At 41.0% G+C, this 24,287-nt stretch overlaps 1 long non-coding RNA gene across 1 annotated transcript; it reads right to left on the bottom strand.

Moving 5' to 3' along the window:
• Positions 1-13,275: 13,275 nt before the first annotated feature.
• LOC109028250 (uncharacterized) lies at positions 13,276-23,323 on the bottom strand. The gene is made up of 2 exons (XR_010130430.1): positions 23,134-23,323; positions 13,276-13,758 (listed from the first exon to the last, which is right to left on the bottom strand). It is a non-coding gene; the product is annotated as an uncharacterized lncRNA (long non-coding RNA).
• Between the last annotated feature and the right edge of the window lie 964 nt (positions 23,324-24,287).

The following is a 24,287-nucleotide window of genomic DNA, read 5'->3' as shown; positions in this document are numbered from 1 at the left end:
TCTCCAGATGTCAGTTTCTTCATCTGTACAAGGAATAATAATAATGCCTATTTTATAAGATTGCTGTGAAAGTTTAATGTAATTATCTATTTAAAGCTGAATATAACAAGTGCTAAATAAATATTAGATATTTGTTAACACAACTTGGGAAAGCAGGTGGTGAGGGTTGTATTAGCTTCCTGGGGCTTCTGTAACAAATGTCCACAAACTGAGTGGCTTAAAACAATAGAAATTTATTCTTCACAATCTGGGGCCCAGAAGTCTGAAATTTATGTGTTGGCAGGAATTCACTCCCTCTGCATTCCAGGTGCCTATATCCCTCCAATCTCTGCCTCCATTTTCACATGGCGTTCTCTGTGTGTCTTCTCTTCTGTCTCTTTAAGGACACTTATCATTGGGTGTAGTCCAGGATGATCTCATCTTAAGATCCTTAACTTACTTACATCTGCAAAGACCCTTTTTCCAAATAAGGTCACATTCACAGGGTCCAGGTTTTATTTATTTATTTATTTATCTGTCTATTATCTGAGTGGAGTCTTACTCTGTTGCCCAGGCTGGAGTGCAGTGGCATGATCTTGGCTCACCACAATCTCCGCCTCCCAGGTTCAAGTGATTCTCCTGCCTCAGCCTCCCGAGTAGCTGGGACTACAGGCGCACGCCACCATGCCCAGCTAATTTTTGTATTTTTAGCAGAGATGGGGTTTCACTACGTTGGCCAGGCTGGTCTTGAACTCCTGACTTCGTGATCCACCTGCCTTGGCCTCTGAAAGTGCTGGGATTACAGGCGTGAGCCACTACGCCTGTCCGGGTTCAGGTTTTAGAACAAGGACCTATCTTTTGGGAGGCTGTCATTCAAACCACTATAGGTGTTCAGAAACTTTTTCACTTCTCTTTTAACTACTTTCATTCCACTTTTGGCCGGGTACAATCTTTATGCTGTTTCCTAAATGCTGATGGTTCTTCCTTGACTTAGGACACTTTGCTAACTCTGTTAGGCTCGGTGCCATGGAGGATATAAAAATAAAACATCCTGGCTGGGCACAGTGGCTCATGCCTGTAATCCTAGCACTTTGGGAGGCCAAGGCGGGAGGATCATGAGTTCAGGAGTTTGAGACCAGCCTGGACAACGCAGTGAAACTCCATCTCTACTAAAAATACAAAAATTAGCTGGGCGCGGTGGTGTGTGCCTGTAGTCCCAGCTACTCGGGAGGCTGAGGCAGGAGAATCACTTGAACTCGTGAGGCGGAGGTTACAGTAAGCAGAGATCGTGCCACTGTACTCCAGCCTGGGCAACAGAGCAAGACTCCATCTCAAAAATAAATAAATACATAAACAAATAAAATTTAAAAAAAAATCACAGACCACAAAGTAATACAAATCTGCCATGATCAAGGCCATCAGAGAAGTATAGATGAAGGCACTTAGAGGATGAGAGTTTACTTTGAAAATAAGCTAATAATTGAACTAGGTGATGGGTACATATGGGCATGTAGGTTGGGGTGTGTAGGGCTCCTTCTACGTAAGTGGAAGGAATAATGAGAGCAAATGTAAAGAAGTAGGATAGCATGGAGTATGTATTGAAAACAGCAAATTGATTTTGCTTTGGAACAGGGATCAATAAACTGGCCCATCCAGCCCACCATCTGTTTTTATATGTGCCCTGAACTAAGAATAATTTTCATATTTTTAAATGGTTGAGAAAAAAGATAATTAAAAATTTATAACATGAAAATTATATTAAATTCAAATATTAGGATTCATAACTAAGCACAGCCACACTGTTTTGTTTACATATTGTCCATGGCTGCTTTCACACTACAATGGCAGAGTTGAGCAGTTGCGACAGAGACCACATGACTGAAGAGCCTAAAATATTTTCTGTCTGTTTTTTTTTTGTTTGTTTGTTTTTTAGATGGAGTTTCCCTCTTGTTGCCCAGTCTGGAGTGCAATGGTGCAGTCTCAGCTCACTGCAACCTCTGCCTCCCAGGTTCAAGTGATTCTCCTGCCTCAGTTTCCCTAGTAGCTGGGATTACAGGCAGATGCTACAATGCCCAGCCAATTTTTGTATTTTTAGTAGAGACAGGGTTTCACCATATTGGTCAAGGCTGGTTTTGAACTCCTGACCTCAGGTCATCTGCCCAACTCAGCCTCCAAAAGTGTTGGGATTACAGGCGTGAGCCACCATGCGCAGCCTCTATCTGGTTCTTTATAGAAAAAGTATGTGGCCAGGTGTGGTGGCTCACACCTGTAATCCCAGAACTTTGCGAGGCCAAGGCAGGCGGATCGCTTGAGCTCACAAGTTTGAGACCAGCCTAGGCAACATAGTGAAACCTTGTCTCTACCAAGAATACAAAAAAATTAGCTGGGTGTGGTGGTGTGCACCTGTGGTCCCAGCTACTCGGGTGGCTAAGGCGGGAGGATTGCTTGAGTCCCAGAGGTGGAGGTTGCAGTGAGCTGAGATCATGCCACTGCACTGCAGCCTGGGTAACAGAGTGAGACTCTGTCTCAAAAGAAAAAGAAAAGAAAAAGTTTGCCAACTCCTGCTTCAGAAGAACCCTCAGGGGCATAAAGGAAATAGCAGAAGAAGATATGCTGGTCCAGTATAGCCATTTGGCCTTTGGTAACAGCCTACATTCTTGACTTTGCTCAGCCTTTTTCTACCCACCTAAATTTACCCATCCCAAATATTATCCTCTCAAGACCTTAATTGGTTATTTGCTAAGTAACCTGAGAGCTAATTTTGCAATCTTTTTAAAGCTGTGGTTGAATCATAACAGTTTAATGTATAACTTATTACTCCTCCTAGGTAACGTATTTGGAATTTAGGAGAACCCAAACCAAAAAATTGCTTCCCCCTGGCAGAACAGTGGGAAAGATATTTGCAAAAGTGAGCCTTCCTTCAACTTTCATGTCACACCTTATAGGCAGCCAATTCTACCTATCAAAAGCAAACTTGGTTGTTAGTTTTGTTGTTACCCTTTCAATTGGTTAAGTTACTAGTATGGCATTTGCTGCTAAGTTTACCCTTAGGGGAGAAAAATAACGGCAAGAATTGCTTTACAATAATTGTCAACCACTGAGAGTTAAGTCTCTATGCCCCCTTTAGCTAATAAGGTAGGCCTGGGTAGCTATCATTAAGTCAAAGATTTTTTCATGAAGGAGGAAATAGCTCCCTGATGAATTTGAGATGAGATTAGAAATGCTGAAAGCAGTGTTCTCAAACTTTAGCATAGAGAAGAACTGCCAGGGGTCTGTTAAAATACGAATCTGCTAATCTTACCCCCAGAGAATCTGTGTCTCCAGTGGAACTCAGGAGTTATGGGGGAAAAAAAACTGATGAAGGATCCAAGCTACCTCCCACAAAGCAGTCTTTATATTTGGTTCTTTACTTGCTCCAAGAATCCCTAAGTTGTTAAAGTAACAGACAATGTAAGTAGACAGAAGCATCATTTTGAAAGACTTTCCTGTTCTCTCATCCTGTTTAACTGACTTTATTCCCAGTGAGTAAACATGAATCAAACCCTAGTCTAAGTAAGAAAACGTGATTTGAGGGAAGGGCTGAATCTTTGAAAGCAGTATAGAATGGAGGTTAGGAAGGGAACTCTAGACAGAGGCTGCCTGATTCAAATCTCACCTCTGTCACTGGTGCTATGTGAGCTTGGGTGACAACTCGAATCTCTCTGTGCCCCCGTTCCTTCATCTGTAAAATGGGAATAACAATATTATCTATGTCTCAGAGTAGTTGTGAGCATTAAATGAGTTACTACATGTAAAAAGCATAAAATAGAAACTTTTAGTACATTTCAATAAATATATAAAAACTTATTGGAGAAACTCTTGTGTGACCTCACATACCTTGTAAGAATGGCATGAGAATTAGAGCATGTTCATAATTAAACAATTATGATTGTGCTATTTACTCCAAGTTAGCCAGGGGCTTGTTCCTTAGAGGCCACTGGCATTTTCTACATTTGTCCATGAAGTTAATCCACATATTTACAAATCCTAAATGTAACTTTACTTTTATTTTCAATAGGTAACAAGTATTAAGAACCATATCACAAGGACTTTGATAACTGCTTGACTTTGTGTGCTTTATCTCATTTATTTCTCAAAAAAAAAAAATTACATGGGGTAAGTACTACTACTAGCCCCATTTTACAGATGAGAAACTGATGTTGGCCGGGTGTGGTGGCTCACGTCAGTAATCCCAGCACTTTGGGAGGCCGAGATGGGTGGATCACCTGAGGTCAGGAGTTTGAGACCAGCCTGGCCAACATGGTGAAACCTCATCTCTACTAAAAATACAAAAATGAGCCAGGTGTGGTGGCACACGCCTGTGGTCCCAGCTACTCGGGAGTCTGAGACAGGAGCCTTGCTTTAACCTGGGAGACGGAGGTTGCAGTAAGCCAAGATCTTGCCACTGCCCTGCAGCCTGGGAGACAGGGGAAGACTCTGTTTCCCCCACCCACCAAAAAAAAAAAGAAAAAACAGAAAACTGATGTCACACAGCTAGTAGGTAAGTGCAGCTGGGACTCAAATCTAGGTTATCTGACCCCATTCTTCTGTGGTGGCAGTTCTCAACATGGGGCAATTTTGCCCTAGTGGTAGACTGAATAATGGGCCCCCAAACATGTCTAATCCTAACTCACAGAACCTGTGAACATTATCTCACATGGCAAAAACACCGTGCAGATGTGATTAAGTTAAAGATTTGAGATAAGGAGATGAGCCTGGGTTATGCAGGTGTGCCCAAGAGAATCACGACAGTGCTTCTAAGAGGAAGGTAGAAGGAGTCAGAGTGGAGGAGAGGGCGATAGGATGACAGAAGTCGAGTTTGGAAAGATGCACTTTGAAGATGTAAATGAGGCCACAAGCCAAGGAATATAGGTGGCTACTAGAAGTTGAAAGAAGACAAGGGAATGGATTCTCCCCTCAGAGCCTCCAGAAGGAACCAGCCCTGCTAATATTTTGATTTTAGTCTCATAAGACTCATTTCAGACTTCCAACCTCTGGAACTGTGAGAGAATAAATTTGTGTTTAAGTCACTAACTTTGTCATAATTTCTTACCACAGCAATAGGAAACTATACCACTCTCCAGGGCACACATGTCAGTGTCTAGAGACATTTTTTCCTATTGTAGCAGGAGAGGTGGTACTACTTGGTAGTATCTGGTGGGTGGAGACTCAACCTCCTGCAAGACACAGAGCAGTCTCCCACAACAAATAATTATCCAGCCCAAGTGTCACCAGTGCTTGACAGAGCAGGAGCACCGTCATGTTGGACAAACACCACCACTTTAAGTTCCAGCTCCCTTTCTAGTGTCATGCATTTCAAGGAAATCACTTCTCTTCTAACTACAAGCAGCCAGAAAGAGCAGACAGTAAAACACAGATAAACAGAGGTGGGGAGAAAGGCTCTTGGGTAACTGCCAAACTTCACCCTCATACAATGGGCCCCAGTAAAACAGTGGGCCCTAATAAGCACATTCCTTTCCCTTCAGGTGCACTAAGTTAGGGAAGCTAAAAGCAGACTTGGGGGGTATGCCTGCAGCTGCAGAAAGATGTATGGGAACAGACACACAACTCTCCCTCCCAGATAAGCACAACAGACACAGAAGCAGTCCAAGCCTCTGATAAACTCTTCCACCCTGAATCCTTAAAACCTCTTAGTGTGTAAGAGAGTGGGCTCTGACCTAACTCGGCCAGAAGCCCCTCTCAGGTTTGTTTTCTAAAATGAACCTGTCCTTGTTGACTGTCGAGCCACCCTTCATGTTTCTTTCCTATTTCTTTAATTCTTACAGTGCTGAGGTTGAGAAACCCTGCTGTAGAGCAGCAGAACAGGAAAATCTGCATGGAATGCCAAATACTTCCAATCTGTAATCAGCCTTCTACCTAGCATAACTCAGGCTGGTCTTTAGCACATCATGGACATGGATGTTGTATTCACCTGGTTTATTGCTAACCCACTAAAATCAATTATGGTATTAGAGGAAGCTTTTTTATCTATAGAATATAGTTCATGCTCCTCCCTCTGGTTTTGAAAGCTTACCACAGCTCACTCCAACTTACTTTTCCAGTATGATTTCTTTTTAATCCCCTTTGCAAACCAAACATCCTTGGAAAAAGGGCAACTCTACGTAGCACAGGGCAGGAACGAATGAACTGTCTCCTCAATGACATAGTTGCATGCTCTTCCAGCGAAGGTATTCCACTTGAGGCTAAAATTTCATGGCAAGAGTCCACTTGTTCTAGCTTGGTCATGTGCTCTCCCCTAAACTAATTCCCAAGGCCAGGGCAATTCTATGCTCATTTTATCCAAAGAAAGCACTGGAGACTTTGAAGATCATGTTTAAGTCTATGTCATCCTGGAATTCTCCAAGGAATGCATTCTAGTGCCTTGCACATGTTGACATGTGAATATTGTTTGAATGAATAGCAGAATGAAAGACCAACTCTCTGGGACGCATCATCTTAACCTTCATCTCTCTGTCCCCTTATTTTGCAGTTATAGCATGTGATACATCATTTCTGTGACAGATTTAACCTAAGTATTTGTGGCAAAAACTTTTTAAAAACCTAAATTCCTGGTTCAGAAATATGCTATTATTAAACTAAAGTTCAGAGTTTACATCTTCATAATAAAATATAGGTATAAAGTTATTGGAAAGGGACCAGACTATATGATTATCACTCAGAAATACATCATTTATTAAACAAATCAACAAAGAAATGAGTATAACTCATAATTAATCAGTCTGGGCTCACTACATACTTATGTTTAAACTAGTAAATATTTTAAGTTTTCTTGAATTATAGCTTTAGATCAGGGCTGGCAAACTATAGTCATGTGTCACTTAGCACTGGGGATACCTTCTGACAAATGTGTTGTTAGGTGGTTTTGTCCTTGTGTTAGCCTCAGGGAATGTACTCACACAAACCTAGATGGTATAGCTTACTACACACCTAGCTTATATGGTGTGGCCTATTGCTCCTATGCTACAAACCTATTCCTTCTTCAAAGGTAAACTAACTTTAGCTCACTGTAACATTTTTACTTTTTTAAACTATTTAATTTTTAAAATTTTTTGACTCTTTTATAATAAAATTTAGCTTAAAACACATTGCACAGCTGCTCAAAAATATTTTATTTCCTTATATTTTTATTCTATAAGCTTTTTTCATTTTTAGAATTTTTACTAGTTTTTTACTTTTTAAATTTTTTGTTAAAAACTAAGACACAAACACACACCTTAGCCTAGGCCTGCACAGTGTCAGGATCATCAATATCACTGCTTTCCACCTCCAAATCTTGTCCCACTGGAAGGTCTTCATGGCAATAACATACATGGAGCTGTCACGTCCTATGATAACAATTCCTTCTTCTGGGTACATTCTGAAGGACCTGCCTGAGGCTGTTTACAGTTAACTTTTTAAAATAAGTACAAGGAGTCCACTATAAAATAATGATTAAAAGTATGGTATAGGACCAGGCATGGTGGCTCACGCCTGTAATCCCAGCACTTTGGGAGGCTGAGGCAGGTGGATCATGAGGTCAAGAGATGGAGACCGTCCTAGCCAACATGGTGAAACCCCGTCTCTACCAAAAATACAAAAATTAGCTGGGCATGGTGGCATGCGCCTGTAATCCCAACTATTCAGGAGGCTGAGGCAGGAGAATCGCTTGAACCCGGGAGGCGGAGGTTGCAGTGAGCCGAGATAGCACCACTGCACTCCAGCCTGGTGACAAAGCAAGACTCCGTCTCAAAAAAAAAAAAAAAAAAAAAAAAAAAATATATATATATATATATATATAGTATATTAAATGCATACACCAGCAACAGTTGTTTATTACATTATCAAGTATTATGTACTGCACATAATTGTGCTATATATATATATATAGAGAGAGAGAGAGAGAGAGAGACAGAGAGAGAGAGTCTCCCTCTGTTGCCAGGCTGGAGTGCAGTGGCGCAATCTCGGCTCACTACAACTTCCACCTCCCAGGTTCAAGCGATTCTCCTGCCTCAGCCTCCCAAGTAGCTGGGACTACAAGCGCCTGCCACCACATCCAGCTAATTTTTGTATTTTTATAGAGATGGGGTTTCACCATGTTGGCCAGGATGGTCTTGATCTCTTGACCTTGTGATCCACCTGCCTCGGCCTCCCAAAGTGCTAGGATTACAGGCGTGAGCCACTGCACCTGGCCAATTGTGCTATATCTTTATATGACTAGCAGTGTGGTAGATTTGTTTACAATAGCATCACTACAAACACTTGAGTAGTATATTGCACTTTGATGTCAAAATGGCTACAATGTCACTAGGCAATAGAAATTTTTCAGCTCCATTATGATCATCTGATGGGACTTCCCTCCCACGTCCAGTCCATCCTTTTTTTTTTTTTTTTTTTTTTTTAGACAGAGTCTCAAAATCCCAGCACTTTGGGAGGCCAAGGCAGGCAGATCACCAGAGGTCAGGAGTTTGAGACCAGCCTGGCCAACGTGGTGAAACCCTGTCTCTACTAAAAATACAAAAAATTAGCCGGGTGTGGTGGTGGGCACCTGTAGTCCCAGCTACTTGGGAGGGTGAGGTAAGAGAATTGCTTGAACCTGGGAGGCAGAGGTTGCAGTGAGCAGAGATTGTGCCATTGCACTCCAGCCTGGGCAACAAGAGCAAGACTCCATCTCAAAAAAAAAAAAATACATATACATATATATGTGTGTGTGTGTGTGTGTATATATATATGTATATATATGTGTTTGTATATATATACATATAGATACATATATATAACAAAGTTTCCTTCTCATAGTGAAGATAAATTCTCATCACTAGTATTGATTCTGGAGCTTTCTTTTCCATGTGTTATAAGGCGAATTGTGTTCCCCCAAAATTCACAGGTTAAAATCCTAACCCGAAAACTTCATAATGTGACTGTATTTGGAGACAGAGTCTTTAATTAGGTCACTAAGTTAAAATGAAATCGTTGGGGTGGGCCCTAATCCAATATGCCTGGTATCCTTGTGTGAAGGGGAAATTAGGACACAGACATCTACAGAAAGACACCATGTGAAGACGCAGGGAGAAGGCGGCCATCTACAAGCCCAGCAGAGAGGCCTCAGAAGAAACTGATTCTGGTGACACCTTGATCTTGAACTTCTACCCTCTAGAATTGTAAGAAAATAAATTTCTGTTGTATAAGGCACCTAGTTTGTGGTACTTTGTTATGTCAGTCCTAGCAAACTAATATACCATGTTTCTGCCTTTACATACAAGTAGGCAACTATCATGTCTTCTCTTTACCAACTTCAATATCTTCTTTCCCTTCATACATTCATTTTGGCTTATCCATTGTCTACCATATCTTTTTTTTTTAAATATGTTTTCCAAATATTGTATCTATTGGTTCAGCACTTCTACCTCTAGGAAATTTTCATACTAAGGAAATTATACTAAAGAAGCACAAAGCTTTATATTATACATAAAAATTTGCATCCCAGCAATGCATATCATTTTCTCCAATTTTGAAAAATGATATATTACACATACTTTATTTTACAAAAAAGTAAGCCCAACATAATACATGTGTGATGAAATTTTCAAATAATGTGAAAATTTATAAGCAAAAAGTAAAGCCTTCTCTTACATTTACCCAGAAACCCACTCCCCAGAGAGCACTATAAGAGCATATTATCTGCACATACGATTATAAATATAAATAAACTCATGTATATATTTCTAAAAACAGAAATGGGGAAACAAATACATAATAGTAGAATAGTTTCACCTATGATATCATGCATATCTTTCTATGTTAATTCAATTCCTTATCCTTCCTTCCTTCACTGCCTTCGTAACTCCTGCCCCACTTAAGAGAGCCAGATTGTCATCTTGCTGACACTATCTGTCCTTCCCTATCTCTCTGTTAAGTGTTATTTCTCTAGATTCACATAGCACCCTGGACATAGCTAATAACCTCATATATGACCATAGTTAAGAATGATGGCACTAGGGTCAAACTGCCTGGGTTTTAATCCTCGTGTATTTATTTCCTGTTGCTGTTATAACAAATTACCACAAACTTAATAGCTTAAAACAACATAAATTTAGAAGTCAAAAGTTGTAAAATCAAGGCGTTAACAGGACTCTGTTCTTTCCGGAGGCTCCAGAGGAGAATTCATTTCCAGCTTCTGGAGGCTGCCTGCATTCCTTGGCTCATGGTTCTTTCCTCAGTCTTCAAGGTCAGCAGTGTGGCATCAAGCCTCTCTTTCCTTCTCTTCTGCCCTTCCTCTCTCTCTCTTTCTCTGTTTTCATCATCACATTCCTTCTCTGACTCTGACATTGCTATTTACCTCTTATTAGGACTGTCCTCAACATTGGACCCACCCAGATCATCCAGGATAATCTTCCTGTATCAAGATCCTTAACTTAGGTCGAGCATGGTGACTCACACCTGTAATCCCAGGACTTTGGGAGGCCAGGTGGATCACCTGAGGTCAGGATTTCAAGAACAGCCTGGTCAACATAGTGAAACCCCATCTCTACTAAAAATATAAAAATTAGCCGGGCATGGTGGCACGTGCCTGCAGTCCCAGCTACTCAGGGGCTGAGGCAGGAGAATCTCTTGAACCTGGGAGGTGGAGTTTGCAGTGAGCTGAGATTGCGCCACTGCACTTCAGCTTGGGCAACAGAGTGAGACTCCATCTTAAAAAAAAAAAAAAATCCTTAACTTAATCATACCTGCAAAATCCCTTTTATCCATGTAAGATTATATTCCATTTTAACCATTTTACTTTACAGGTAATTTCGATGCAAGGTAATATTTGCAGGTACTGGGGATTAGAAGGTGGACATCTTCAGGGAGCCATTACTCAACCTGCCACACTGGGCAATGCCATCTTATTAGCAAGGCATGCCTCAGTCTCAACAGCTATTAAAAAGAACAGAGTGATCATCCCTACTCATAAGGTTGCTCTGAGGATTCAGTGAGTTCATACCTGTGAATGGTGCCTGGAACATCATATATGTTCAGTAGTGGTAGCTATCATTATTATTATTTTTATTATTATTATTATTATTATTATTATTATTGATGGAGTCTGGCTTTGTCACCCAGGCTGGAAGGCAGCAGCACGATCTCAGCTCACTGCAACCTCCACCTCGTGGGTTCAAGTGATTCTCCTGCCTCAGCCTCCCGAGTAGCTGGGATTACAGGCACCCGCCACCATACCTGGCTAGTTTTTGTATTTTAGTAGAGATGTGGTTTTACCATGTTGGCCAGGCTGGTCTCGAACTCCTGACTTCAGCTGATCTGCCTGCCTCAGCCTCCCAAAGTGCAGGGATTACAGGTATAAGCCACCATGCCCAGCCAGTGGTAGCTATTATTATAACTACATAGTTATCTAGTTACCTTCTTTGCTCTACACTAGACTGCTAGTTCTTGAAGAAAAGAACAGAATTTTATATATCTGTGTGTTCCCAGGGTGGAGCACAGGGTCTGGGACATATTAGGTGCTCAATAAATATTTGTCAACCTGAATTACTCCACTTAAAAGACTAATATTTAGCCAGTAAAAATTATAGAGAATTTGAAATATTATGAAAAACATCATCATACATTATATTGTCATACAAAGTGACAAAATCAAAATAAAATATGCACAATCACAGCTGTTTTAAATATGCAGGGCTAAAAATTATGCATAAAAATAGACTGGGAGGAAATATGCCCAAACATTAACACATTAACAGTTGGTGGTCTTGGAGCTGGGAAATCATGGGTTATTTTTTCTTCCTGTTTTTTTATTTTTTAACTTCAGATTTTCTCTATTGAGCACATTCCTTTTCAAGATGAAAAAATAATTTACGTCTCAGTTATACACACACATCTCTTGTTCAGTAGACATTAAAGGTGACATTATACATCAAGTCAACTCAACCTCTGAGTTACTGCCTAGCTTGCAGTTCTGAGTCCAGAATTTACCAACTAAATGAACTGAAGAAGTTGCTGTTGCGGATGTTGTTGTTGTTGTTGTTTTTGTGTCACCTGAGAGCTGAAGAGAGGGACCATCCACTCACAGGGCTGCAGTGGGGTCCGGCAGGATAAGGGCACATAAAGTGCCCAGCATGTGGCATGGCACACAATAGGCATGGAATAAATGTTAGATATTCTTCTCATGGTTACTATTACTCAGAGAACAATGCTGTCAAACACATATAGGAAGAATTATAAGGAGGCATATGTTCAGAGACAAGAAGCAAAGAAAATTGGAAATAAACCCAGCTCATTGCATGTCAGGATCTATAAGATATTTCACTTTAGCTCCTTTCAAGGAAAGATGTACCAAGCTCAATAGTACAAGGGAGTTTTTTTTTTTTTTAAACATTCTAAGTTTTAGCAAGGGAACTGGCCCTCATCCCTCGAAATCTCTTGCAGATCCCCCAGATGTAAGACAGATCATAACAACTGCTCCAGTAAAACCCGACATGGGGTCAGGCCATGTGTTCTGAGCTCCACGTCACCCTCACGGATCTGAGGCTTCTCAGAATAATGTGGCAAGCACTGTTCCAACACTAACCTAACTGGTTAATGGGTTGTAACTTTCCCAGTTTCTTCTGGGAGCAAGGGCACTGTGTCATCCACACCCTATTGTGGTTAGAAGAGGCAACAGGAGGTAAAGGCATATTGGGAACAGCTGTACCAGGCTCCTGAACTACTTGGCACAACACTTGTGCATGTCTCAAGCCTGTTCCTTAGGAGCCGTGCCTTTATTTGAGCTGGAGCAACACGCAGTGATTGTCCTCAAAAGCTGGTCCTCCTCAGTCTTGACTACCCCTTTGTTTACACATTGATCAGCAGGTGGTGGCTGAACGTTCCCCTTTGATTTCTGCAGCTCAGGAGCAGCAGGCTAAGACATGAGCTGAATAAACATCGTATCATTTGGCACTGGCAGGATTCCTGGTAACCCGGGTCAGGCAAGGTTTAAGAAGGATTAGGTTTAGATTAGAAAAGGGGTTGAGTTCTTTTTTTTCCCCTGTGGTCTCTTAAGTGCCTAGGGGTTTTGTAAGAGGAGAGTGGGCTGACCGCCTAGGCTCAGTTTCCAGAAATAAAAGTGCTGAGCTTGGTGTTCTTTTGCAGAAGACCTAAGCGTGTGCTAATTCTGAGTTTAGCTTCTGCTGTAAGGGTCGTGGGCTCTTGGGAATTTGGTGAAAGCTCTAGATCTTTTCTCTAGAGAATTGCACACACACACACACACACACACACACACACACACACACACACAGACAATTTTATTTATTTATGGTGCTTCCTGAAACACACAGCCTGGGGGAATTTTAATAGCCCACACAGCTCACTAATAGGAGGCTGTACTCTTCCCCAAGGTGAGACTGGGGGGTACCCCCTCTGGCCATCCTCCTCATGGTCGCTCCTCAGTGACCACCGGCCACGCTGAATGAACCTTGCTGTCACACTGCCAGGTTTTCTTGGCAGTCTGGCCTTGGAGAGGCTCGCTGGGGGCTCTGGCAGTTGCTCTTGTTTATTACAAAGTCTTGCTCCACTCCCTGGCGACAGCTTGCAAACCAAAACTATTTCATTTCCCAGTTACAAACAGGTTAGAGGAGAGAGGGTGAAAAAAAAAAAGGCAGACACCTTTTGAAGGCATGACTTCTCCTCGGCTTCCCTGGAAGGTTGGTTTTGTCCTCCAGCGTCCCGCAGCTCTGGATTTACTTCTAGGGTAACTGTGGTTGTTTCTGCCTTCAAGTGAACAAAATTGCTGGTTAAATTTTTTCTTCTTGTTCTTCTCTCTCTCAGTGGAGGTTTTTCCACCACCACTTAGAAAAAAGGATGAGGCTAATACTCTCCTTCCCCTCAATTAAATGGATGTTTCCCTCCTAACTGACTTACTTTGCAAAAACTGCAATGTGGATGAAAGGGGGATGGGTGCAGGTATCAAGGAAAGATAGAAGTATTTTCCAATTCTATAAACAGCTGTCTGCCTCTCATCTTTACCACACAAAAATCATGGCTCAGAACCCTTGTAAAGGAGTGAGTAGGCACTGAAGTGTACAGTGCACCATCGGCTTGTTATGTGACAGTGAGCAAGTTACTTAACCTCTTTGAGCCCCAGTTTTCTCTCAGGATTAAAACAGTACCTGCTGCATAAGGTGGTAGTGAGAATTCAATGAGAATGTGGGCCTAGTTGTTAGCAGCTCTTTGACTCCAAGTGAACATTCAGGAACTATTTATTATTAATATTATAAACAGTTTTGTTTTGTTTTGTTTTGTTTTGTTTTTTAAACGGAGTCTCGCTCTGTCACCCAGGCTGGAATGTCTACCTCCTGGGTTCAAGCAATTCCCCTGCCTCAGCCTCCTGAGTAGCTGGGACTACAGGCGGGCACCACCGTGCCCAGCTAACTTTTTGTATTTTTAGTAGAGACGGGGTTTCACCATGCTGGCCAGGCTGGTCTCGAACTCCTGACCTCATGATCTGCCCACCTTGGCCTCCCAAAGTGCTGGGATTACAGGCCACCATGCCTAGCCTATAAACAGATTTTTATGCCCCAGTGGAGCACTATTTTTCCTCTAGAAACACCATCTAGCACTACTATGGTCTGAATGTTTGTGTCCCCCAGAATTCGTAGGTTGAAACCTAATCACCCATGAGATGGTAACTGAAGGTGGGCCCTTTGGGGAGTGATTAAATCACGAAGGCAGATCCTTCATGAATGGGGTTAGTGTCTTTATGAAGAAGGCTCCCAAGAGCTGCCTTGCCTCTTCCACCCTATGGGGACACAGCAACAAGTGCCATCTATGAGCCAGGAAGCAGGGCCCTCACCAGACACTGAATCTGCCAGCTCCTTGAGTTTGGCCTTTCCAGCCCCTATTACTGTGAGAAATAAGTTTCTGTTGTTGATAAGCTACCCAGGGTGTGTATTTTGTTCTAACAGCCTGAACAGACTAAGACATGTGTCTTAAACACAAACATAGGCTCTCTCCAATTTGTACTAGGAAGTTCTACTTGCCACACCTAGGATGAGTAACTAATTAGGTGACATCATTTTAGGACCTGGTTGAAGGTTCTAATCCTAAATAATACTCTTAGCACAGAAGTAACGGCACGTGATATGTCCAACCTACTATACCAAGTAGTAAAGATATTTTAAAACATTCAGGCTGGGCACAGTGGCTCATGCCTATAATCCCAGCCCTCTGGGAGGCCGAGGCGGGTGGATCACCTGAGGTCAGGAATTTGAGACCAGCCTGACCAACATAGTAAAACACCATCTCTACTAAAAGTACAAAATTAGCCAGGTGTAGTGGCACATGCCTGTAATCCCAGCTACTTGGGAGGCTGAGGCAGGAGAATCACTTGAACCTGGGAGGCAGGCAGAGTTTGCAGTGAGCTGAGATCACACCATTGCACTCCAGCCTGGGCATCAAGAGTGAAACTCTGCCACAAAAATAAATAAATAAATAAATAAATAATAATAATAATAATAAAACCATTCAGACTCTGCTCTTCATGTAACACCACCGTCAAGTCAACAGAGAAGACAGTACAAGTTTTTATAAGAGTAAATATTTGTTGGAGCACTTTGCATGTGCTAATAAATGTCCTAAGCAATTTATCTAGTTTATTCTTTTCAGTAATCTTCTGAATAGGTACTATTATTATCATCATCATTTTATAAATGAAAACAGAGTCTCAGAGAGGTTAAGTGAATGTTTCAGAGTCACAGAGCTTGTACGAATGACAGCTGGTACTAAACTAAGAGTCTACTGCATTATGTGGCTTTAGTCTCTTCTAATTCTTATGAGCCTGTGTTGCTTCTCTTTAAACTCCCTAAAATAATAATGTTCAGTTGAGAAGTTCGTCGTTGCTCACTTTAATAGGACTGAACATCTGCCCCTAGCAGAATTCTTAGATGTCTTAACACTGTCCAGAGCAAACTCAGCTTCAGATTTATGTAAAGCAACTTTCACATTGTTTGTGAAACTGATGGATAATTTATTTTTTAACCACCATGCAGAAGCAAACTATGTAAGTGCACACATCCTTCAGTGCTCACAAATAAAAGGGGAAGAAGTAATAGTGTTCATTTACATCATCCACAATGTTTGCTATAAAACATAAGAAACAGTTCTTAAAGCCATGTACAGACTCACGCAGTGGTGCTTCTGCAAAAACTCACGGCATGAACTCTAGTCTATTCTCTCATTTCTTTTTTTGGGACAGAGTCTCACTCAGTCGCCCAGTCTGGAGTACAGTGGTATGATCTCAGCTTACAGCAACCTCTGCCTCCTGGGTTCAAGGGATTATTGTGCCTCAGCCTCCCGAGTAGCTGGGATTACAGGCATGCACCACCGCACCTGGCTTATTTATTTATTTATTTTTGTATTTTAGTAGAGATGGGGTTTCACCATGTTGGCCAGGCTGGTCTTGAACTCCTGGCCTCAAGTGATCCATCCACTCAGCCTCCCAAAGTGCTGGGATTACAGGCATGAGCCACTGCGCCTGGCTTATCCTCTCATTTCTATTGGCCCTGAGCAAGTTTGACATCTGAACTAAACTTCTTTATGTAATGTTTGTTTTGTTTTGTTTTGCTTTTTCCTCTGATTGTAAAAGTGGTATATGTCCATTATAGAAAATTTAGAAAATGCAAGTGTGTATAAAGAAGCCACTCAAATGAACCAAATTTCTTAGTGTTTGATCTGGACTCAGATTCAAGGCTCATTTGGCTCTTAATAAAATTCAGAGGTTTTTGTGAGGGACTACAAGGATAAACCTTTGGATTCTAGTGTAATTTAAGATATTTTACTGGTGGGGCACAGTGGCCTATGCCTGTAGTCCCAGCACTTTGGGAGGCCAAGGTAGGCAGATCACTTGAGGTCAGGAGTTTGAGACCAGCCTGACCAAAATGGTGAAACCCCGTTTCTACTAAAAATACAAAATTAGCCTGGTGTGGCGGTGCATGCCTGTAATCCCAGCTACTCAGGAGGCTGAGGCAGGAGAATCACTTGAACCTGGGAGGCGGAGGTTGCAGTGAGCCGAGATGGCGCCACTGCACTCCAGCCTGGGCAACATGAGAGAAACTCCATCTAAAAAAAAAAAGATATTTTACCATAAGTCATTTTAAAGAAGTCAAGTTAGAAAAGAATTTTTTTATCTGCTCCTAATTGTTATGGGTGAGTATCTAGAGAAATGTTGAATGGGGAAAAAGTAAGCCTATGACATTCTTCAATGCTTTCTATTGTATAGCAAACTGGATTCTTGCCTTCTCTGAGCTTTCAAATGAGCTTTCAAAGCTATGGTTTAAAAAGACAACTAGAAATGTGATTTCCTACTCCTCATTGTTTTTCCATTTTTCTTCCTATTTATAAAGGATTAAAATGTTATACCTAAAAAAAAGAAAATTGCAAAAATCAGGTTATATCTATACCATTTTTGGATATTTGCAGTATTTAATATTTCCATCTTATCTGAATATGATTCAAAGAACAAATTACTTCCACATATATTTCTTTCTTCCTATAATGGCCATCAGACACTTTAAATCTATTTAAAAGTTATTTTCGTGTATTGGCTGCATATGAACATGTAATGGAAAAAGATCAAACCATTTAATTTTCCATGTTCTTAAATCAACCATATTGAATTGACATTGTGTGTTCAGAATGTCCCCAATCATATGTAAAAAAAAATAGGTAGACATTAACCTAATTTTCTTCTTTCTCTTTTACTTGGTTTCAAAGTCAAATTAGAGGGGAGTTGATTACATATTACACAGCACTACTTCTCATGTTATCTGTGAGCCAAAATTTCATAAGGCAATTAGTATTCTCAACTTTACAATCCACAACTTCAGAGGCATTAATTGCTCAGGTAATTATTTATTTATGTAATATTTACTTACTTGCTTATCACTTCATCCGAGAACCTCAATGTGATTCATAAATATTAACCTATTGTAATTACGTGTTATTGCAAAAAATAAGATACATAGTTATTAGTATGTTTTAAATCATTATTAGCTGTGCAGTTGATCAAGAAAGCTGATATTTAGATTTGTGGTTATAACTTATATCTAACTTATAGTTAAATCATTGTTCTTCTTTTTTTTTTTTTTTTTTTTTTTTTTGAGACACAGTCTTGCTCTGTCGCCCAGGCTGGAGTGCAGTGGCACGATCTTGGCTCACTGTAAGCTCTGCCTTCCAGGTTCACGGCACTCTCCTGCCTCAGCCTCCCAAGTAGCTGGGACTACAGGCACCCGCCACCATGCCCAGCTAATTTTTTTTTTGTATTTCTTAGTAGAGATGGAGTTTCACCATGTTAGCCAGGATGGTCTCGATCTCCTGACCTCATGATCTGCCCACCTCGGCCTCCCAGATTGCTGGGATTACAGGCATGAGCCACCACACCCGGCCAAATCATTATTCTTTTTGGTGTCGGTGATGTGCTATCATATATTGAAAGAATTCTGGGTGATATTTCAGCATTGCGAAGTGATAGCAGAAGAACCTGATGCAAGTTTATTCTTCTCTTCTTTAGGATTTCCAGTATTTTATCTCTAACATAGTAGGAATGTCTTGAATTAAGCATGTAGAATTTTATTTTTAGGGTCCTCCAAATAAGTCATTCTCTCGCGTCCTAGCATGACCTTCAGTAACCAAACAAGCAAAAAGTCTAATAATTATAAATATAGTGTTTACCAAGATAAAAAAGGTAAACAAACATTCTTATGATACCTAGTTAGTCTGTCTAGGCTTGTGAACTTTTCCACTGTTACTCTGAACACATCTGGCTTTTTCCTGCCAAACCTCAGATCTCCGACCTGTGTTATTTGTGGTCATCACCTTTGCTGTTGTTGTTGCTTTTAAGTTAATTCTGTTAGGGTTGTGGAGCTCCAAGCTGTGAATTATTATTTGTAATCTCCTGTGTTTATGACATTCTACTTCTTTCCAACATGATTTATGGCTGACCTTATTTTTAACATTTGGACACAATGCTTTTATATTTCAAAGCTGACCTTTGATCTTTGTGTGTTCTATTTTGTAAATCTTAGGTGATGGATCTTGGGAGCCACAGGTGAGAGGGGCTAAAAAAAGGTCCCACAAATGTGGTGATTGTTTGTTGGCTGCCATGATTCAACAGCAGGGTCATGAAAGCTGATGCAGGGAGCTGCTCAGACCAGGGATGAGTTTGGACGGTAAATCTGAGTCACTGCCTGATCCAGCAAACTCCCCAGGTGCCTCTGAGTCTAGGATCAGGGTCATCTTTGACTTGAGAGTGCATAACAATGTCCGCTTTCCCAAAGGAATAAAGATGGAAAGCCCTGTTATCCACTTTTAATCATATATTTTTTTCTAGCAATATGCTAATTTAATACATCCGCACCTGTATGTCTCTCAACATGTCAATAATTTTAGTCATGTTAACATGCTGATAACTGTGCCATTTTAGTCATTTGAGTTTGCAGACTCATAAAACAGATGTGCCCCCGTGAGGAATACTTAGATGGCTTTCTCATAGTTTCCAACTTGCCTACATTTAAATTAATATAAAATAAGTAATTACATTATAAAATTATAGTTTCCCAAAAGATTTTTGAGTCCAGATCCCTGTTGTCCTAAAAGGTGGCAATTGTTTGTCTTCGGTAGACTGTTAACTTCATAATTTTCATTAAGATTAATTCTATTAATTCCTTGGTCCATCCCTATATTGAGTAACCTATTTTCTAGGATATCTTCCTAAAACAATGGAACTTCTTACTGAAGCAATGTAAGACTGGCATTATTATTCTACAGCAATCCTCAAGGGAAACAGAAAAGTGACCATTTCCTTCCTTTGCTCCTTCTTTCATTTCCTCCTTCATTCCTTTCTTCCTAATTATTTTATTTTTATTTATTTACTAGAGACAGCGTCTTGCTCCGTTGCCCAGGTTGAAGTGCAGTGGCACTATCAAGGTTCATCACAGCCTTCACCTCCTGGGCTCGAGTAGCTGAGATCACAGGTGTGCACCACCACACCTGGCTAATTTTTTTTTTTTTTTTTTTTTTTGTAGAGACAGAATCTACCTATGTCACCCAGGCTGATCTCGAACTCCTAAACTCAAGCAATCCTCCTACCTCAACCTCCCAAAGCACTGGGATTACAGGCCTGAGCCATGTGTTCAACCCCTCTTTCTTCCTAATTTACATTCTAGTTAAGAGGAAGTATATGAATCCTGAGCACAAGCTATGTGGCTAACAAGTCAATATTCAACTACCAAGGCTTAAAACTTTATCTCTGGCTGGTTGGAAATTCACCCAAACTCTATAAAATAAAGTGCCATGGAAGAATATCTCATGGAAAAATCCCAGGCTTTGGATTTTTTTTTTTTTTTTTTTTGATGGAGTCTCGCCCTGTCCCACAGGCTGGAGTGCAGTGGCGCAATCTCGGCTCACTGCAGCCTCCCTCTCCTGGGTTCATGTGATTCTCCTGCCTCAGCTTCCCAAGTAGCTGGGATTACAGGCATGCGCCAAGACGCCCGGCTAATTTTTGTATTTTTAATAGAGATGGGGTTTCCCATGTTGGCCAGGCTAGTCTCAAGTGATCCATCTGCCTTGGCCTCCCAAAGTGCAGGAATTACATCGTGCCCGGCCTGGATTTAAATGCATTTTTATTCCAGTATGGCTCTTCCATTTTACCTACTGTGACATTGGACAAGCTAACCTGATTCAACATGTGTAGAAGAAATAAAACAATAGTTAACTAATGGAATGGTGATGGAGATTAAATTAGATAAGAAATGCAAGTAATGTGCCTAAAATAGTGACTTTCACCTGGTAGACGCCTCTACATAAACCTAAAAATAATTTTAGGTTAGGTTTATGTAGAGAGCGTCTACCAGGTTAAAGTTAATTTCTCAAATATTTGAACAATTCCCATTAATTGTAATTCCTGCACTTTGGGAGGCCAAGGCAGATGGATCACTTGAGACCAGCCTGGCCAACATGGGGAAACCCCGTCTCTACTAAAAATACAAAAATTAGCCAGGCATCATGGCACATGCCTGTAATCCCAACTAGTTGGTTTAACCAAACCTAAAATTATTTTTAGGTTTATGTAGAGAGCGTCTACCAGGTGAAAGTTAATTTCTCAAATATTTGAACAATTCCCATTAAATTTCCCCTTTTATCATTTTCTCCAGTAACTTCATGAAGAATGGTAAGCTTTTCTGTATGTAAGAATAATCTCACCTTTCAAAAAGAAAATTGCCATTTCTCTGTAACATCAACAATTATTCCTTATCTATTTTACTTGTATAATCAAAGAATAATACAAACATTGAAACAGATGAAGAGACATCAAGAAACTCTGCCTTTGCTTAGTTGGCAACAGCTGATAATGAGATTCCAAAGGGGAATACTGTAAGCAGGGTGAATTAGGAGATTGAACTGCAAAAGATTCAGAGAGACAAGATTAAGTTACATGAAGATAGCATCTAAAAAATGATGAAAGATGAAATTCAGTCAAGGTGTTCTGATGTATTGGCAACATGCAAGATGCTGCTGGACAATCTCCTGGGAATCACTTAACCTTAGAGGTAATTGTGGAGTGAAAAATTCATTCAAGAGATTGCCTAAGAAGATAAATGCAAAAGAGGCACTAAAAAAAACGTGATTAATGCTCTCAAAGGCAATGGGCAGGGGGGATCAGGATAATAATGAGACTTTACCATTTCACAAAAGATCTTTGCATGTGTCATCTCTGTATTGCAGAGCAGCCCTGAAAGCCAGGAACCTTCCATGTCATCATTTTATAGATGTGGAACTGAAGCTCAGCCACAATTAAGTGACTTGCCCAAAGCCACACAGCCAGTAAAGGACAAGGCCAGGACTTGAACGTGGATCTTCCAATTCTAAATCCATTACAATCTGCTCTAAAGGACTGTCAAATGTGGTGTTTCACTGAGGAATGATGACTTTGAATAGCACCATTTTATGGTAGAAGGCAGACTATCTTTCTGCCTTGAATACAATAGTTCCCCATTAACTGAGGTCAGCTGTGGTCTGAAAATATGTGAGTACAGTACAATAAGGTATTTTGAAAGAAAGAGAGAGACATATAATTTTTTTTTTTGAGACAGGGTCTTGCTCTGTTGTCCACAGTGGAGTGCAATGGCACAAATATAGCTCACTTCAGCCTCAACCCCCTGGGTTTAAGCAATCCTTCTGCCTCAGCTTCTGAGTACTAGGACCACAGGCATGCGCCACTATGCCTGGCTAAGTGTTTTATTTTTTGTAGAGATGGGGTTTTGCCAAATTGCCCAGGCTCCTGGGCTCAAGGGATCCTCCCGCCTCTGCCTCCCAAAGTTCACAGCCATAAGCCACCTTGCCAGCCTTACATAACTTTTATTACAGTATATTTTTGTAATTTTTTAATTTTTATTATTATTGTTGTTAATCTCTTACTGTGCCTAATTTATAAATTAAACTTTATAATTGTTATGTATGCATAGGAAAAACATAGTATGTACAGGGTTTGGTAAAATCTGATTTCAGGCATCTAATGGGGGGCTTGGAAGGTATCCCCCCAGATAAGACAGGACTACTGTAATGTTCACCTGAATAATTTAGGGGAATGTTTAGAAGCCTTCGTTATAGACATTGACTCTCAGGCTATCCCCAGTCTCTAAATGTTTCCTGTGTCAACATACTCAGTTTCTGAGGGACACAAATTAAATATAGGTTCCAGAAGACACTTCAGGCAAATATACCCATATTAATACAAAATAAGACTTAATCCCAAACCCATATGGGTTTTCTATCCTGGTGACCTCAGCTGGGCTATTTCTTGGCTTCTGGCTGAATAAGGCTTAGTATAAAGGCAAACCAAAGATCATGGGCTTGAGTGTTGCACTCGACATCACATGCGCTTTTGCTGCTAATCTTGCAGGAAATTACAAAATAAAATTAACTGAGGTACAGTTGTACACTAAACTACATATGCAGTAAAGTACACAAACCTTAACTGTACAGCTTGATAAATTTTAACATATGTACACCCCGTGTAACTCCTACCATCAAGATATAAAACGTTTCTGGTACCTGCAGGGCATTTTAGAATATCTATAAAAACGAACTTACCCACTCTAAACTGTCAATGGGAGGAGGATGGCCTTTGCCTACGGTCTTAGCAGGACAAGCAAATAAAAGCACTAATTTTTAAATTTCAGGAAGTCTTTAGCTCTTCAGAGGCAGACCCTATGCTTAGAATGAGGGTGGGTCAGGCGTGAGCTGGCCAGCACTGTTTCCGGCTGGGTCTCTGCAGCATTTCCTCTTTCTGTAGTACTTCAGCTGGTTTTCCTCAGAAGAACCACTCCTTTCCACGTGTTTGAGTCACACTAATCCCATCCTCCTGGCGCCAGGGTTGGATGATGGGAATGAGGCCTAAGCCAATGAGCGTGCTGCATTCCCAGCCCACACTGACAGGCCTAGGGATAGGCCCAATGTAAAGCAAGGAGAGTTTTGCTGAGACAGGGAGCCAGCGTCAGGAAGGGTGGAGCCAACACACTGAGACAGAAATCAGACCTGCTGACACGGCCGAGCTCCCTTATCTACCCACGCCCGAAACAAGATCCACCCTTGGACTTTTAAGTTATAAGGCTCAGTAGATCCTCTTGTGTCAAGCAGCTTGAACTTTGTTTTCTGTCACTTGCAGTCAAAATGACCCAGTAAGTTTCTGGGAGGGCTAAGTTGTCCCCTGTAAGAGAATGAGAGGAATTTTTTCTTCTCTTAAAAGAGAGTGGGCATAGAAAGGAGGGGAAAAGGAAGAGAGGGAGGCTGGAGCCCGAATTGTGGCAGAAAAGGAATGAAAGATTTGTTTTTTAAGAACAAGGACAAGGATGATGAATATTGTATTCATGTTTTTTACATTTTATGCAAACTACTTTCACCTATCCCAAACTCCAGCAAAGTTGACTACATATAAAAATGCCTGTGTGAGTGTGTGTGTGTGTGTGTGTGTGTGGGTGTGGGTATGTGAGAGAGAGAGAGAGAGAGAGACAGTGAGAGAGAGAGACAAGAGGAGAGAGAGGATGGGGGAGAAGAAGAAGGACGAGGAGGAGAGGAAGGCAGGCTGGCTGGCTGGCCAGGATCTACATTGTATTGAGGTGATACAGAATAAGGAACACAAGAGGCAATGAAAAGATTATCTCTAAACTCAACAAATTCAGCAAAATAGGAGTTTGAAGCCAGAACTGATTATGGGAATGTAAGCCCTCTGGCAATGCATGGAATTG

Source organism: Gorilla gorilla, chromosome 13, assembly GCF_029281585.2.
Source record: "Gorilla gorilla gorilla isolate KB3781 chromosome 13, NHGRI_mGorGor1-v2.1_pri, whole genome shotgun sequence".
Classification (NCBI taxonomy): domain Eukaryota; kingdom Metazoa; phylum Chordata; class Mammalia; order Primates; family Hominidae; genus Gorilla; species Gorilla gorilla.
The sequence above is the reverse complement of the archived record's forward strand: the minus strand, read 5'-3'. Positions and strand labels throughout refer to the sequence as shown.